This window comes from Chlorocebus sabaeus, chromosome 12 (genome assembly GCF_047675955.1).
Source record: "Chlorocebus sabaeus isolate Y175 chromosome 12, mChlSab1.0.hap1, whole genome shotgun sequence".
NCBI classification, from domain to species: domain Eukaryota; kingdom Metazoa; phylum Chordata; class Mammalia; order Primates; family Cercopithecidae; genus Chlorocebus; species Chlorocebus sabaeus.
The window spans coordinates 24,895,703-24,915,348 of NC_132915.1; the positions used below are offsets into that span (position 1 = coordinate 24,895,703).

The 19,646-nt window shown below is 39.0% G+C and overlaps 1 protein-coding gene across 1 annotated transcript in view; it reads right to left on the reverse strand.

The window, feature by feature from the left end:
• Positions 1–19,646, reverse strand: part of TMC1 (transmembrane channel like 1) — a 184,152-nt gene that overhangs the window by 115,823 nt on the left and 48,683 nt on the right. The gene's annotated exons all lie outside the window — the stretch shown is intronic.

Genomic DNA, 19,646 nt, shown 5'->3' on the forward strand with positions numbered 1-19,646 from the left:
TTTTTTAGTTTATAAAAACTAGGATAAGAAGTCATTGGTGCACTTTCAGCCTTTGTTTGCAGTCTTCTCATTATGGAATCATTGTTTTTCCTTCTCACAGGCAATTCTAATTCAAGCATTTCATAGTTGATTATAGATTAAATAACAGAGTTATTTTACTTTAACCTCTGCTTTTAGTTGTTCCAGATTAGTTTTACCTAAGTTGAGTTCATTATTAAAACCCCCAAGGAGATACCAAAGTTGACTTATGCTGGCTCACACAAAACCACTGATTATGAAATTTTCAAGAATTTTGTGAGCTGGCTCTAACTGTTGGTAGCTTGAAATTGGCTATAGTGGAAGTATTTACACCATGGAAATTGGCAAACACTATAGATCAGGGCTTTTTACCAGCATATTTCTGTCCTTTACTCACCTATCGATCCAGACCCTTTAAACATCTCAGTCATATTAATTGTTCTTCTGCTTTGGAAATGAATGTCCAACAAAAAAAGACATTAACATTTTCACCCACAGAGAAGACATTAATTAAATATTGTGTACAAGGCACTATGCTAGTCCTTGAGACAATAAAGAGCTATGTGATACATTTTGTGCCCTGAGGAACTCAAAATCTCTTCTGAAAGGAAGGAGATTTACATACAATTTTTAAAAATGACACACAATGCTGCATAACACAAGAGCCAAATGAATAATCAAGAGAATTCATGTGAATTTTATTTCTATGGGTGTTGGCAGAGAAAGAAGCTCAAACGGGAGATAAAGTCAGACATGGAAGAAACATAGGATGCCAAAAAATGGAGAGGATAACATGTACCTGGCATATCTAGAGGAGAAAATTAATCTCATTTCACTGTAAAATATGGTTCAAATTAGAAGGAGTGTGGCACAGTAGAAAAAGCCTGAGGTTTTAGAGACAGAGAAATCTGGATTTTAATTCACTCTCACAGTTAATAACTATGTATGGTTACCTTACCTCTGTCAATCTCAATTTTCTCATCTGTAAAATGGGGATAACTTTGTTTTCAATGTTCTCATGAGGATTAAAAGAGTTAATGTGTAAAACATCTTCTAGTACAGGACACGATATATAGTAGATACTCAAAAACATTTGGAGATGGTTTTGTCCCTCTCCAAAACCTCATGGTCATCATCAGTAATTAATGAGAGGTTTCTTTGGAAAGGGAGTTGGAATTCAGATTGTGGAGCTCACTGATTTTTTTAAGCAAAATTGACTAAATTTTGTTAATTACTAGGGAGACATTGAAGGGTTTAAACATGGGAATGACATGTTCAAAATGGTATTTAAAAAGAACTCCATGGCTATAGTGCATGAACAGTGACTTGGAGTTACATAGACTTGAGTTCTATAATGTGAGTTGGCTAAATTATTTGAGACCACTGAATTCTGCTATTGGAAAAGATGGAAATCATTAGAAATGTTCAACATAGAAAATAAGTAGCTCTTGGCTTGGAATATTCAGGTGAAATTCATACGTAGGGACAATTTCATAGGCCTGTGACCTGCACTGTCACACAGGGCCCCATACTCAGATGGGCCCTGTGCTTAGTTTTATGCTCTGCTATTGTCGTGATTGGGAAGAAATTACAATTTTTCTGAACCCTCATAAGTTTTTAATTGAGACAGTCTCCTGTAAAAAATGACAGATTAACCAGAGAAAAACAAACAAGTCTATTAATATATGAACATCATGCAGGTGAAAAGTAACTCAAGGCAGTGTGGCTTAGAATCCCAGCTAATATAAAATTTTCAACAAGATCAATATATTGCAGAGAAGTGACACGATAAAGAGGAAAACAGTTGTAGGCTTCCAAAGGCCAGAAAACTCAGTGTTGTTGGGGGGCACAGTAATGAGACCAGCCTTTTGGGTTGCATGGGAGCTAGGTGAGACTTGTAGCTACCAGCTTTGTCCACTTTCCTGACAACCTGCATGACACAGCAGAGGCAGCCATAATCCTCCCGGCAACATAACTCCATTGACCTGAGAACCACACCCCCATCCCCACAGCAGCCACAGCAAGCCCCACACAAGGAGAGTCTGAGGTCATTTGAACCTAACCCCTCTCCCACCTGATGGTCCTTCCCTACCCACCCTGGTAGCTAAAGAAAAAGTTCATATTCTCTTGGGAGTGCTAGGGCCCCACCCACCACCTGATCCACCCCTATACTACCACAGCTGATGCACTCTTGAAAGTGCCACCTCCTGGCAGGAAGCCAACTAGCACAAAACTAGTGCATTAAACAACTACAACTAAGGTACCTCACAGAGTCTATTTTACTCCCCTGCCACCTCCACTGGACCAGGTGCTGGTATCCACAGCTAAGAGACCTAAAGATGGTTCACATCACAGGACTCTGTGCAGGCATCCCCCAGTGCCAGCCCAGAGACCAGTAGCTCCACTGGGTGGCTAGATCCAAAAGAAAAATAATAATCACTATAGTTTGGTTCTCAGGAAGCCACATCCCTAAGAAAAGGGGGAGAGTACTACATCAAGGGAACACTCTGTGGGACAAAAGAATCTGAACAGCAGCCTTGAGCTTCAGATCATTCCTCTGAAACAGCCTACCCAAATAAGAAGGAGCCAGAAACACAATTCTGGTAATTTGATAAAACAATGTTCTTTAACACCACTAAAAAAATCACACTAGCTCACCAGCAATGGATCCAAACCAATATGAAATCCCTGAAGTGCCAGAAAAAAAAAATCAGAAGGTCGAGTAGTAAGCTAATCAAGGAGGCACAAGAAAAAGGTGAAGTCCAACTTAAGGAAATAAAAAAAAATGATACAAGATATGAGGGGAGAAATCTTCAGTAAAATAGATAGCATAAATATAAAACAACACTTCAGGAAATAAAAGACACACTTAGAGAAATGTAAAATGTACTGGAAAATAAAAGAATTTTAAAAAATGAATAAAGCCTCCAAGAAGTTTGGGATTATGTTAAATGACCAAACCTCAGAATAAGTGGTGTCCCTGAGGAAAAAGAGAAATCTAAGTTTGGAAAACATATTTGGGGGAATAATAGAGGCAAACTTCATTGGCCTTGCTAGAGATCTAGACATCTAAATACAAGAAGTTCCAAGAACACCTGAGACATTCATTGCAAAAAGATCATCACCTAAACATATAGTTATCAGGTTATCTGAAGTTGAGACAGAGGAAAGAATCTTAAGAGCTGCCAGGTAAAAGCACCAGGTAGCCTATAAAGGAAAATCTATCAGAGTAACAGCAGATTTTTCAGCAGAAATCCTATAAGCTAGAGGGGATTGGAGTCCTATTTTTAGCCTCCTTAAACAAAACAATTATCAGCCAACAATTTTGTATCCAGAGAAACTAAGCTTCATAAATGAAGGAAAGATACAGTCTTTTTCAGACAAACAAAGGCCGAGAGAATTTGCCTCTACCAAGGAGCACTATAAGAACTGCTGAAATGAACTCTAAGTCTTGAAACAAACCCTGGAAACACATCAGAACAGAATCTCTTTAAAGCCTGACTCTTACAAGACCCATTAAAACAAAAATACAATAAATAAGTGAATAAATAAAAAAAACAAGGTATTCAGGCAACAAATAGTATGATGACTAGAATAGTACCTCACATCTCAATACTAACGTTGAATGTAAATGGCCTAAATGTTCCACTTAAAAGATACAGAATTGCAGAATACATAAGAATTCACCAATTTGCTGGAAAGATGGCCAAACAGGAACAGCTCTGGTCTGCAGCTCTCGGCAAGATCGACCCAGAAGACGGGTGATTTCTGCGTTTCCAACTGAGGTACCCAGTTCATTTCATTGGGACTGGTTGGACAGTGGGTGCAGCCCAAGGAGGGTGAGCCGAAGCAGGGCGGGGCCTCGCCTCACCTGGGAAGTGCAAGGGATCGGGGAACTCCCTCTCCTAGCCAAGGGAAGACACTATGGACTGTAACGTGTACTCTGGCCCAGATACTGCACTTTTCCCATGGTCTTCGCAACCTGCAGACCAGGAGATTCCCTCCAGTACCCACGCCACCAGGTCCCTGGTGCTGGGTTTCCAACACAAAACTGGGCTGCCATTTGGGAAGATGCAGAGCTAGCTGCAGGAGTTGTTTTTCCATACCCCAGTGGTACCTGGAATGCCAGCGAGATAGAACCACTCACACTCCTGGAAAGGGGGCTGAAGCCAGGGATGCAAGTGGTCTGGCTCGGTGGGTCCCATGCCCATGGAGTTCAGTAAGCTAAGATCCACTGGCTTGAAATTCTCGCTGCCAGCACAGCAATCTGAGCTCAACCTGGGACACTTGAGCTTGGTGGGGGGAGGGGCATCTGCCACTGCTGAGGCTTGAGTAGGGGGTTTTACCCTCACAGTGTACACAAAGCTGCTAGAAAGTTCGAACTGGACAAAGCTCACCACAACTCAGCAAGGTCACTGCACCCAAACTGCCTCACTACATTCCCTCTTCTGTGGCCAGGACATCTCTGAAAAAAAGCCAGCAGTCCCAGTCAGGGACTCATAGGTAAAACCTCCACCTCTCTGGGACAGAGCACCTGGGGGAAGGGGAGGTTGTGGGTGCAACCTCAGCAGACTTAAATGGCCCAGTGTGGCAGCTCTGAAGACAACAGCGGATTTCCCAGCACCAGGTTCCAGCTGCGATAAGGGACATGCTGACTCCTCAGGTGGGTCCCTCACCCCCAGGTATAATGACTGGGAAACACCTCCCAGTAGGGGCTGACAGACATATCATACAGGAGAGCTCTGGCTGGTATCTGGTGAGTGTCCCTCTGGGAAAAAGCTTTCAGAGGAGGGAACAGGCAGCAATCTTTGCTGTTCTGCAGCCTCTGCCAGTGATACCCAGGTGAACAGGGTCTGGAGTGGACCTCCAGCAAACTCCAGCAGACCTGCAGCAGAGGGGCCTGATGGTTAGAAGGAAAACTAACAAACAGAAAGGAATAGTATCAACATCAGCAAAAAGGACGTCCACTCAGAGACCCCAGCTGAAGGTCACTGACTTCAAAGACCAAAGGTAGATAAATCCACAAAGATGGGACGAAACCAGCACAAAAAGGCTGAAAATTTCAAAAACCAGAATGTCTCTTCTCCTTCAAAGGATCACAACTCCTTACCAGCAAGGGAACAAAACTGGACGGAGAATGAGTTTGATGAATGACAGAATTAGGCTTTAGAGGTGGGTAATAACAAACTCCTCCGAGCTAAAGGAGCATGTTCTAACCCAATGAAAGGAAGCTAAGAACCTTGAAAAAAGGTTAGACAAATTGCTAACTGAAATAACCAATTTAGAGGACATAAATGACCTGACAGAACTGAAAAACATGGCACGAGAACTTGGTGAAGCATACACAAGTATCAATAGCCAAATCCATCAAGAAGAAGAAAGGCTATCAGAGATTGAAGATCAACTCAATGAAATAAAACAAGAAGACAAGATTAGAGAAAAAAGAGTAAAAAAAAATGAACAAAGCCTCCAGGAAATATGAGATGATGTGAAAAGACCAAATATACATTTGATTGGTGTACCTGGAGGTGATGGGGAGAATGGAACCAAGTTGAGAAACACTCTTCAGGATATTATCCAGGAGAACTTCCCCAACCTAGCAAGGCAGGACAACATTCATATTCAGGAAATACAGAGAACACCACAAAGATACTCCTCAAGAAGCACAACCCCAATAAACATAACCGTCGGATTCACCAAGGTTGAAATGAAGGAAAAAATATTAAGGGCAGCCAGAGAGAATGGTCGGGTTACCCACAAGGGGAGGCCCATCAGACTAACAGCAGATCTCTCTGCAGAAACCCAACAAGCCAGAAGACAGTGCCAAAATTCAACATTCTTGAAGAAAATAATTTTCAACCCAGAATTTCATATCCAGCCAAACTAAGCTTCATAAGTGAAGGAGAAATCAAATCCTTTACAAAGAAATGCTGAGAGATTTCGTCACCACCAGGCCTGCCTTACAAGAGCTCATGAAGGAAGCACTAATCATGGAAAGGAATAACTGGTACCAGCCACTGCAAAAACATACTAAATTGTAAAGATCATCAATGCTATGAAGAAACCACATCAACTAATGAGCAAAATAATCAGCCAGCATCATAATGGCAGGGTCAAATTCACACATAACAATATTAACCTTAAATGCAAATGGGCCAAATGCCCCAATTAAAAGACACAGACCGGCAAATTGGATAAAAAGTCAAGACCCATTGGTGTGCTGTATTCAGGAGACCCATCTGATGTGCAAAGACACACATAGGCTCAAAATAAAGGGATGGAGGAATATTTACCAAGCAAATGGATAGCAAAAAAAAAAAAAAAAAAAAAAAAAAAAAAAAAGGCAGAGATTCTAATCCTAGTCTCTGAAAAAAGAGACTTTAAACCAACAAAGATCAAAAAAAGACAAAGAAGGGCATTACATAATGGTAAAGGGATCAATGCAACAAGAAGAGCTAACTATCCTAAATATATATGCACCCAATACAGGAACACCCAGATTCATAAAGCAAGTTCTTAGAGACCTACAAAGAGGCTTAGATCCTCACACAATAATAGCAGGACACTTTAACACCCCACTATCAATATTAGACAGATCAATGAGATAGAAAATTAACAAGAATATCCAGGACTTAAACTCAACTCTGGACCAAGCAGACCTAATAGACATCTAAACAATTCTCTACCCCAAATAAACAGAATATACATTCTTCTCAGGACCACATCACACTTATTCTAAAATTGACCACATAATTGGAAGTAAAACACTCCTCAACAAATGCAAAAGAATGAAAATCATAACAGTCTCTCAGACCACAGTGCAATCAAATTAGAACTCAGGATTAAGAAACTCACTCAAAACTGCACAGCTACATGGAAACCGAACAATGTGTTCCTGAATGACTGCTGGGTAAATAATGAAATTAAGGCAGAAATAAAGACGTTCTTTGAAGTCAATGAGAACAAAGAAACAATGACCCAGAACCTCTGGGACACATTTAAAGCAGTGTGTAGAGAGAAATTTATAGCAATAATGCTCAAAAGTGAAAGCAAGAAAGATTTAAAACTGACACCCTAACATCACAATTAAAAGAACTAGAGAAGCAGAGCAAACAAATTTAAAAGCTAACAGAAGGCAAGAAATAACTAAGATCAGAGCAGAACTGAAGGAGATAAAGATAGGAAAAGCCCTTCAAAAAAAAAAAAAAAAAATCAATGAATCCAGGAGCTGGGTTTTTTGAAAGATCAACAAAATAGACCACTAGCCAGACTAACAAAGAAGAAAAGATAGAAGAATCAAATAGATGCAATAAAAAAATGATAAAGGGAATATCACTGCCGATCCCACAGAAGTACAACTACCATCAGAGAATACTATAAACACCTCTACACAAACAAACTAGAAAATCTAGAAGAAATGGATAAGTTCCTGGACACATATACCCTCCTAAGACTAAACCAGGAAGAAGTTGAATCCCTAAATAGACCAATAATAAGATCTGAAATTGAGATAGCAATAAATAGCCTACCAACCAAAAAAAGTCTAGGACAGTCGAATTCACAGCTGAATTCTACCAGAGGTACAAAGAGGATCTGGTACCATTCCTTCTGAAACTACTCCAAACAATAGAAAAAGAGGGAATCCTCCCGAACTCATTTTATGAGGCCAGCATTATCCTAATAGCAAAACCTGGCAGAGACACAACAAAAAAAGAAAATTTCAGGCCAATATCCCTGATGAACATTAATGCAAAGATCCTCAATAAAATACTGGCAAACCAAATCCAGCAGCATATCAAAAAGCTTATCCACCATGATCAAGTCAGCTTCATCCTGAGGATGCAAGGCTGGTTCAACATACGCAAATCAATAAACGTAATCCATCACATAAACAGAACCAATCACCAAAACCACATGATATCTCAATAGATGCAGAAAAGGCATTCGACAAAATTCAACAGCCCTTCATGCTAAAAACTCTCAATAAACTAGGTATTGAAGGAATGTATCTCAAAATAATAAGAGCTATTTATGACAAACCCACAGCCAATATCATACTGAATGGGCAAAAACTGGAAGCATTCCCTTTGAAAACCAGCACAAGATAAGGATGCCCTCTCTCATCACCCCAATTTAACATAGTATTGGAAGTTCTGGCCAGGGCAACCAGGCAAGAGAAAGGAATAAAGGGTATTCAGTTAGGAAAAGAGGAAGTCAAATTGTCTCTTTTTGCAGATGACTTGATTGTATATTTAGAAAACCCCATTGTCTCAGCCCAAAATCTCCTTAAGCTGATTAGCAACTTCAGCAAAGTCTCAGGATACAAAATCAATGTGCAAAAATCACAAGCATTCCTATACATCAAAAACAGTCAAACAGAGAGCCAAATCATGAGTGAACTCCCATTCACAATTGCCACAAAGTGAATAAAATACCCAGGAATACACCTTACAAGGGATGTGAAGGACCTCTTCAAGGAGAACTACAAACCATATAAGAGAGGACACAAACATGGAAAAACATTCCATGTTCGTGGATAGGAAGAATCAATATCATGAAAATGGCTATACTGCTCAAAGTAATTTGTAGGTTCAATGCTATCCCCATCAAGCTACCAATGACTTTCTTCACAGAATTGGAAAAAACTACTTTAAAGTTCATATGGAACCAAAAAAGATCCCATAGCCAAGACAATCCTAAGCAAAAAGAACAAAGCTGGAGGCATCACGCTACCTGATTTCAAGCTATACTACAAGGCTACAGTAACCAAAACAGCATGGTACTGGTACCAAAACAGATATATAGACCAATGGACCAGAACAGAGGCCTCAGAAATAATGCCATACATCTACAACCATCTGGTCTTTGACAAACCTGACAAAAACAAGAAATGGGGAAAGGATTCCCTATTTAATAAATGGTGTTGGGAAAACTGGCTAGTCATATGCAGAAAGCTAAAATTGGATTCCTTTATTACACCTTATACAAAAGTTAACTCAAGATGTATTAAAGACTTAAACCTAAAACCATAAAAACCCTAGAAGAAAACCTAGGCAATACCATTCAGATCATAGCCACGGCCAAAGACTTCATGACTAAAACACTGAAAGCAATGGCAACAAAAGCCAAAATTGACAAATCGGATCTAATTAAACTAAAGAGCTTCTGCACAGCAAAAGAAACTACTATCAGAGTGAACAGGCAACCTACAGAATGGGAGAGAAATTTTGCAATCTATCCATCTGACAAAGGGCTAATATCCAGAATCTACAAAGAACTTAAAAAAATTTACAAGAAATATCAAACAACCCCATCAAAAAGTGGGCAAAGCATATGAACAGACACTTCTCAAAAGAAGACATTTATGCAGCCAGCCAACATATGAAAAAAAGGCTTATGATCACTGGTCATTAGAGAAATGCAAATCAAAACCAAAATGACATACCATCTCACGCCAGTTAGAACGGCAATCATTAAAAAATCAGGAAACAACAGATGCTGGAGAGGATGTGGAGAAGCAGGAAAGATTTTACACTGTTGGTGGGAGTGTAAATTAGTTCAACCATTGTGGAAGACTGTGGTGATTCCTCAAGGATCTAGAACTAGAAATACCATTTGACCCAGCCATCCCCTTACTGTATATATCCAAAGGATTATAAATCATGCTGCTATAAAGACACATGCACACGTATGTTTATTGCAGCACTATTCACAATAGCAAAGACTTGGAACCAACCCAAATGCCCATTAATGATAAACTGGATAAAGAACGTGGCACATATACACCATGGAATACTACGCAGCCATAAAAAAGGTGAGTTCATGTCTTTTGCAGGGACGTGGATGAAGCTGAAAACCATCATTCTCAGCAAACTAACACAAGAACAGAAAACCAAACACCACATGTTCTCACTCATAAGTGGGAGCTGAACAATGAGAACACATATACACACACTGGGGCCTGCTGGGGGATGGGGGGCTAGGGGAGGGATAGCATTAGGAGAAATACCTAATGTGGATGATGGGTTGATGGTTGCAACAAACCACCATGGCATGTGTGTACCTATGTAACAAATCTGCACATTCTGCACATGTACCACAGAACATAAAGTATAATTTAAAAATATATATATATTTACCAACTAAGTATCTGCTGTCTTCAAGAGACTCAACTAACACATAAGGACTCACATAAACTTAAGGTAAAAGGGTTGAAAATGACATTCCATGCAAATGGACACCAAAAGTGACCAGGAGTAGCTATTCTTATATCAGACAAAACAAACTTTAAAGCAACAGCAGTTAAAAAATACAAAGAGGGACACTAAATAATGATAAAAGGCTTTGTCCAACAGGAAAACACCGTAATCCTAAATAAATATGCATCTAACACTGGAGCTCCCAAATTTATAAAACAATTATTCCTAGACGTCATAAATGAGAGAGACAGCAACACAATAAGAGTGGGGGACTTCAATACTCCACTGAGAGCACCAGACAGGTCATCAAGACAGAAAGTCAACAAAGAAACAATGGATTCAAACTATACCCTAGAACAAATGGACCCAACAGATATTTACAGAATATTCTACCCAACAACCACAGAATATACATTCCATTCATCAGTGCATCAAACTTTCTCCAAGGTAAACCATATGACAGGCCAGAAAACAAGTCTCAATAAATTTAAGAAAACTGGAATTATATCAAGTACTCTTTCAGACCACAGTGGAATAAAATTGGAAATCAAAAGAAATCCTCCAACCCATGCAAATACATGGAAATTAAACTACATGCTACTGAATGATTGTTGGGTCAACAATGAAATCAAGATGGAAAGGAGAAAATTTTTTGAACTGAACAATAATAGTGACACAACCTATCAAACCTACTGGGATACATCAATGGTGGTGCTAAGAGAAAAGTTCATAGCATTAAATACCTACATCAAAAAGTCTGAAAGAGCACAAATAGACAACCTAAGGTAACACCTCAAGGAACTAGAGAAACAAGAACAAACCAAACCCAAACAGCAGAAGAAAAGAAATAACAAAGATCAGAGCAGAACTAAATGAAATTGAAACAACAACAAAAACACAAAAGATAAATTAAAGGAAAAGCTAGTTCTTTGGAAAGATAAATAAAACTGATAGACCATTAGCAAGATTAACCAAGAAAAGAAGAGAGAAGATCCAAATAAGCTCTATTAGAAATGAAATAGGAGATATTAGAGCCAACACCACAGAAATACAAAAGATCACTCAAGGCTACTATGAACACCTTTATGCACATAAACTAGAAAACCTAGAAGAGATGAATAAATTCCTGGAAAGATACAACCCTCCTAGCTTAAATCAGGAAGAATTAGAAACCCTGAACAGATCAATAACAGGCAATGAAATTGAAATGGTAATTTAAAAATTACCAACAAAAAAAGTCCAGGACCAGACAGATTCACAGCTGAATTCTACCAGACATTCAATCCTATTGACACTATTCCACAAGATAGAGAAAGAGGGAATACTCGCTAAATCATTCTATGAAACCAGTATCACCCTAATACCAAAACCAGGAAAGGACAAAACAAAAAAAGAAAACTACAGACCAATATCCCTGATGAACATAGATGTCAAAATCCTTAACAAAATACTAGCTAACCAAATCCAACACCATATCAAAAAGATAATCCACCAGGATGAAGTGAATTTCATACCATGGATGCAGGGATAGTTTGACATACACATGCCAATAAATGTGACATACTACATAGAATTAAAACAAAAATGACATGATCATCTCAATAGATGCCGAAAGAGAGGATCCATTCAGAAACCCCCACCTCTGCATGGGGGTGCTTTTCTCTTCTTTCTTTTGCCTATTAAACTTTCTCCTCTTAAACAGCGCCCCCAAAAAAATAGACACAGAAAAAGTGTTTGACAAAACCCAGCATCCCACTATGATTAAAACTCTCAGCAAAATCAGCATACAAGGGGCGTAATTCAATGTAATAAAAGCCATCTATGACAAACCCACAGCCAACATAATACTGAACAGGGAAAAATTGAAACCATTCCCTCTGAGAAATGGAACAAGATGAGGATGCCCACTCCCGAAAACCCTAAAGACTCCTCCAAAAAGCTCCTAGAACTAATAAATGAATTCAGCAAAGTTTCAGTATACAAAATTAATGTACACAAATCAGTAGCTCTGCTGTTCACCAACAGTGACCAAGCTGAGAATCAAATCAAGTATTCAACCCCTTTTACAATAGCCACAGGGGAAAAAAAAAAAAAAAAGTACTTAGGACTATACCTAACCAAGGAGGTGAAATACTTCTACAAGGAAACCTACAAAACATGGCTGAATTAAATCACAGATGACACAAACAAATGGAAATACATCCCATGCTCCTGTGGATGGGTAGAATCAATATTGTGAAAATGACCTTACTACCTAAAGCAATCTGCAAATTCAATGCAATTCTCATCAAAATACCACCATCAATCTTCACAGAACTAGAAAAAAAAAATTCTAAAATTCATGGAACCAAAAAAGAGGCCACATAGCCAAATCAAGACTAAGCAAAAAGAACAAATCTGGAAGCACCCCATTACCTTCCTTCAAACTATACTATAAGCCTATGGTCACCAAAACAGCATGGTACTGGTATAAAAATAGGCACATAGATCAATGGAATAGAATAGAGAACCAAGAAATAAATCCAAATACTTACAGCTAACTGATCTTTGGCAAAGCAAACAAAAACATAATGTGGGGAAAAGACACTCTATTCATTCAACGAATGTTGCTGGGATAATTGGCTAGCCACATGCAGGAGAATAAAACTGGATTTTCATTTCTCACCTTATACAAAAATCAACTCAAGATGGGTCAAGGACTTAAATCTGAGACTTGAAACTATAAAAATTCTAGAAGACAACATCGGAAAACCCCTTCCAGACATTGGCTTAGGCAAAGACCTTATTGATGAAGAACCCCAAAGCAAATGCAACAAAAACAAAGATAAACAAGTGGGACTTAATTAAACTAAAGAGCTTCTGCACAGCAAAGGGAATAGTCAGCAGAGTAAACAGACAACCCACAGACAGGGAGAAAATCTTCACAATCTATACATCCGACAAAGACTAATATCCAGAATCTACAAGGAACTCAAACAAATTAGCAAGAAAAATACAAACAATCCTATCAAAAAACGGGCTGAGGTCATGAATAGACAATTTTCAAAAGAAGATATACAAATATTTCCAATGAAGATATACAAATGGCCAACAAACATATGAAAAAATGCTCAACATCACTAATGATGAGGAAAATGGAAATCAAAACCACAATACAATACCACCTTACACCTGCAAGAATGGCCATAATCAAAACATCAAAAAATAATAGATGTTGGCATGGATGTGGTGAAAAGGGAACACTTCTACACTGCTGGTGGGAATGTAAACTAGTACAACCAATATGGAAAACAGGGTGGAGATTCCTTAAAGAACTAAAAGTAGAACTACCATTTGATACAGCAATCCTGCTACAGGGTATCTACCCAGAGGAAAAGAAGTCATTATACAAAAAGGATATTTATACATGCATGTTTATAGCAGCAGAATTCACAATGGCAAAAATATGAATCCAGATCAAATGTCCATCAGTCAATGAATGGATGAAGAAATTGTGGTATACATACATGATGGAATACTACTCAGCCATAAAAAGGAGAGAAATATTGGCATTCAGGCCTGGCATGGTGGCTCACGCCTGTAATCCCAGTACTTTGGGAGTCCAAGGTGGGCATAATCACCCAAGGTCAGGAGTTCAAGACCAGCCTGGCCAACATGGCAAAACCCTGTCTCTACTAAAAATACAAAAATTAGCTGGGTGCAGTGGCACATGCCTGTAATCCCAGCCACTTGGGAGACTGAGGCAGGAGAATCGCTTGAACCCAGGAAGTGAAGGTTGCAGTGAGCCAAGATCATGCCACTGCACTCCAACCTGGGTAACAGAGCAAGATCCCATCTCAAAAAAAAAAAAGAAAAGAAAAGAAAAGAAAGAAATATTGTGCATTCACAGCAACCTGGATAAAACTGAGACTATTATTCTAAGTGAAGTAATTCAGGAATGGAAAACCAAACATCATATGTTCTCATTCGTAAGTGGGAGCTAAGCTATGAGGATGGAAATGCATAAGAATGATACAGTGAACTTTGGGAACTCTGGGGAAAAGGTGGGATTGGGATGAGGGATAAAAGACTACAGATTGGGTTCAGTGTATACTGCTCAGGTGATGGGTGCACCAAAATCTAACAAATCACCACAGAAGAACTTACTCACGTAACCAAATACCACCTGTTCCCCCAAAACTTATGGAAATATAAAAATTTAAAAAGAAAATAATCCAGAATGTTTTGAGGGTATGTTGGTGGGTGTGTTCACATGCTTAAATGTCCTCTTGTATAGCATCTTTTATTCTTTCACGATGACAGATGAGAGAAAAACCTTTGTGAATTAAAGTATACACTATGATTCTTGTCTGTGAAAATCTTAAGCTCCGAGAAAACAGGAGAGAAAGCATGAGGATGGAAGCTAGATAGTTTTCCCAAAGTTTTCCCAATAGCTCCATTACAGGAAATCAACCACGGTCTGTTTTCACTTTCCTAGAAATGTATTCATTCTCCCAACTAAAAAGAAAACAAATTTAAAAAAACAAACAAACAAACAAATGAAAAGAAGTGTGAAAAGATCAAGGGAGATTGAATAAGGAGGAATGTTACCTTAATGGCCAGCTGACAGCTTGAAGCACCTGTTTAAGTGTGAATGAAATCTGAGGATAACTTTCCTGGCTTTACTGGGTGTCTCATTAATAAATTACCAGGCCTAGCCAGCCAATGGACAACTCCCAGAAACATTGGGTCAGGGTGCTACGAAGCTCAGAAATTAAAGTAGTCAGTATAATAGCTAAATAAACATTTTTGTTATCAAAATAAATCATTTTAATGGTGTCTATCCAAGAGCCAATTCCCTGCAGAAGTATACTTGGAGTGTTTCTGTATCCTAATTTGTAGACTCATGAAATGTTAGAACTGTCCCCTCTCCAAAATAAGTTTCTTTAAATATCCAGCTAAGTGGGTTTTTAAAACTGTTTTTTTTATTTTTATTTTAATAGCCACAGAAGCATTCTTTCTTCCAACCAGTGCTTTATATGGAAGTACACTGTGTAGAGGAGAGAAACCATAGGTCTGTTCTTGAAGCCAGCATTGTGGCCCAGTAGCTCTCCCTGTGACCTCTGCCTCCTTTGCCCTGATTTGATTTCACCAAACTGCGTGATTTTGGAGGGCAGCAGTTTGAAGACCATGGTCCACAATCCAATTTATCTGTTTTATAATTGAATAAACTGAGGTTCAAAGAGGAGAAGTCATAGGAAGCACTTAGCCCAAAGTCCAAGTCTCAATTTTCAGTCTAAAACCTATTCTACTGTAACAAAATAAGGTGGTTGCTTATTTAGGTTTAGTCATGAGCACTTTTAATCTACCACATGTAATGTTCTGATATAGTTAAAAGTCTTAGGTTTCAAGATGAGTAATAAGTAGACCTGTTACTTTCTACCTGGGTATTTTATTTCACTTGTGCTGGCTGCTATCAAGTAAGTGCTGCGACCTCTTACAGGTAGGAAAGATCTAGTCATCCAACCTCTGAGTTAAACTCATGAACAGTTTAAAATACTTTGTATTCTCATTAATGGATATTTTTAAATGAAGTGATTAATAAAATATAGAAATTGACTTTCAAATAATTGGAAAATATGGCACGGTTTCCCTTTCCCCCCTCCAACTCCCCACACACACTCTTCCTCATTGTATAAATCATCTGTAGAACTGAATGTTCTGTTTAGCGGAGCTTTCTGTCAGAATTGAGAACAGCAGCTTCCATTCTGACTACATATCAGTAATTTTTAGATCAAAAAATAAAAATATACATTTCTGGTCTAGGCCAGATACACCTGCCTTTCCACCAAGAGATTATCATTCAATAGGTTTAAGGCTACAGGAATGTGTGAAATTGTATTAATGTACAATAAAACATAGAATGAAAATCACAATTTCCACAGTGATGATGGAAAGGAGATGGCTTCCTTTCAGCTGTATAGAGCCAATTCCACTGTCTTGAAGATGCTGAACTCTAGTTCCTGAGCCATGTTTGAGGGTTAATACGGATTCACAACCAATTCCTAGAGCTGTCTGGCTATGTAGCAACCACTCATATTAACCATCTTTTGACCCTACGCCCTGAGCGTGCTCGTGTTCCTAACGGTAGATGCTCTTTAAAAATGTGGGAACTATCTCTGAGTCTCCTATAACACCCTCAGAACCAGAAGTCGCCATTCCTGAGGCTCACTCTAAAATACATCTTAAAACCCCGCCCATGTCTAAAATATCTTTTAGAAGTTTCAAAACTTTCTCCAAGTCCAGAACAAGAAGGCTTCGAACCCAGGCACAGATCCAAACCTTTGATCAAAACATCTATTCCAGTTACACTAAGCCTAGTATCTTGGGTTTCATAGATTTAGCCAGGAGCGATGATGCAGGCTAATTTGGGTAATATTAATAACATAATCCTTAGAAACACACTCTCAAAGTTAGATGTCTCTGAAAGGAATAAAGGGTGGAGGGAAAGCTGCCCCACTCCCATGCATTGATAGCACTGGGGTAGAGAAACATTTACCTGCCTGTTCTGTGAAGTACTGACCACTTGTTCTAATAATGTAGTTGGCATCTGGTAGGGAGAAACTCAACAGGGCATTCAAAAAAAGCTCAATAGAGCATTCAAAGAGAGATAAGTCAGGCACTTAAATACCAACAACTTCATCACAGAGGCTGAAACCAAAAGAATTAGGCTGGCCCCGGTCATGGCACCAGCTGGAATCCACAGGTGCAACCACAAGGCAGAAACCACTTCTGGCCATGGAAAATCATCACCAGACTGTAGGTCTTGCTGACAAGTGAGAAGCCACAGTTGTTTCTTCTCTGGGCCTAAATTTGTGCTTTCATTCTGTGAGCTGACTTTGGCGTTGAAGATCTGAATCACCGTCTTGGTAACATGCCTAGCTTGTCCCCCAGCTGCACTGGTAGGAGGCAGCAAATCTGAATGTCTACAAGGTCCAGCCAAGTAGCATAAACTAGTAATATGGATTGTTTGAGAATGGTGCAAATTGAAAAAGGAATGCCTCATTAATAGAGGCCAGGTGCTTAGTCCTAGCTGTCACTGTGATGGAAGAATGTAGGACCAAATTTTCCACTTGTTCATGAAAAGCTGAACATCTGAATATTTTACTGCCACTTTTAAAAGATTGAGGCTGGGTGCAGTGGCTCATACCTATAATCTCAGCACTTTGGGAGGCTGAGGTAGGAAGATGGCTTGAGGCCAGGAGTTCAAGATCAACCTGGGCGACATAGTAAGACCCCATCTCTACACAAAAAGAAAAAATTAGCCAAACATGGTAGTGTGCACATATAGTCCCAGGTACTTGGTAGCCTGAGGCAGAAGGATCCCTTGCGCCCAGGAGTTTGAGGCTGCAGTGAGCTAAGATTGCACCACTGCACTCCAGCATGGGCAAAAATATAATAATAATAACAACCTAAATTTTTAAAAATATTGAAAAAAAAATTGTGATAAAGAAAATACATTTCATGATTAAAATGGTGAATTTTGTATTGTATATGTTGCCACGATTAAAAAAATAAAAGAAAAAGAAACAAAAAACATGTGGGCCAAATAAAAAAAACTATAGTCTAGATTAGATTCAGGTGCTGTCTCCTCATTGTCAGCGTCTACTTTCGTACTAAGGGCTTGTATTGTCCTTCTTTCCAATGCTAATGCCTATCCCTCCTCATTGCTAAAATTTGCTTAACTCTTGGACTCCAGACCAAGGCCTGAGACCTTGAAATCTGCCACAGGACTATGGCTATGTTTTAGAAGATCTGAGAATGGTCTGGTCCTGGATTTTGCTAAATTGTCAAACGCCTTACTTCCTTCTGTTGCATCCTCAAAATCTTACTGTTTATCCAAACTAGTACCAATGTGTCACCATCCCACAAGGCTTCTGGGGTCTGATTGTGGCTAGGTCTGCTCCCGCCTAGACTTGCTGGGTCCCAAATTCTCTCCATCTCTCCTGTCACCCTTCAAGAATGAGGCTTCAAGTCTGTTCTGAGATGAAGTAATAACTACAGCTTAGGTTTCCCATCTATGTGCCATGTTCTGGCACCATGTTTTACACAAATTATCTCACTTTATAATTCCAGAAACTCTGTCAATAATGTACAATTTCATAAGGAATCTGAGTTGTATAGAGAGACTACACAACTCGATCAAATGTACACAGCTATTAAATGGGAGATCTAAGATCCTAACTCAAATCTGAAGCTGTTGTCTCCTCCATTATCCTGCACGAGAGACACAGGCAAAGACCAGGGGTTATTTCTACACCTCCATGCAGTTGGAAAGGAAAGGTAGTCCCTGGAATTTTTATTCAACCATATATTTTGGAAGTTCACAATATCGCTCCAATTTTAAACATTCTATATATAGTTAACTGTGGTTCCCAGGTTTGGGGATTTTATGGACCATTAATATTTCAAATATGTTTGAGGGGGCCCACGTAGGGTTGCCAAACTTCTATTTTGCCAGGTAAGAATATTTTTAAAACCTATAATTTAGCATCATTATCACTTCACTAAATGAAAATTATTTTAATGTGCAGATGCATGTGCATGCACACACAAAATTTGTAGCTCTGTGGAACGAGGGATGCTGCTTGCCTTTGCTTTCATTTATGATGGATGTGCACATGAGCATGCAAAGGGAGTTCCCAGACTACAATTTTGTGGTGTTGCAAAAGTTTTCTGGGAAAACCATTGTTTGGAACTTGGAAAACCTTACTCTATAAAACAAAACAAAAATACTATAAATGATGGCTATGCTTCAAGCAGACAGAGAAGATATAGAATATAGTTCTTTATTTTGGATATGAGGCAACTAAGGCTTCAGGAGATTAAGCGATGCCTTTAAATAGCACACAAGCTCTTGCAGAACCAAGAGTAGAAGTGAATTATCCTGATAGCTATTTCAGTTCTTGTTTTCATCATGAGAGACAATAATACTATACTATCGTTTTTACAGCATTTCTAGTTAAATAGGCTTGTGAGGGGATAGTTTTTAAAACTTACTACTACTTATAAAAATGATTTACGGAAGAATGCAATGTTTGACAAAACTCGAAGATGCAAACATGGCTGTTATCACAAACAACAGTTTCCCTTTTACCTGCCCTTTCCTCCTGCCCCAACCACCAGGGCAGGGAAATATAGTGTGATCCTCAGAGGTGAATCTTCCCATCCCCCAGAATAGGATAATCATTTGACTTTTCATATGAAGAGTTTATAAATCTGTGTACTCTGACTGCGTTTGCATCCACATTAGCATCAACATAAGACTGAAATTGGGTCACTGACATGTTCGGGGAATAGCTATTAGCATAACATTTAATTGGAATCCTATTTACTGTTCTGTTGGCCTAGCATCTTCTCTGTGCTTTAATGTGAGCTGTCACATGAAAA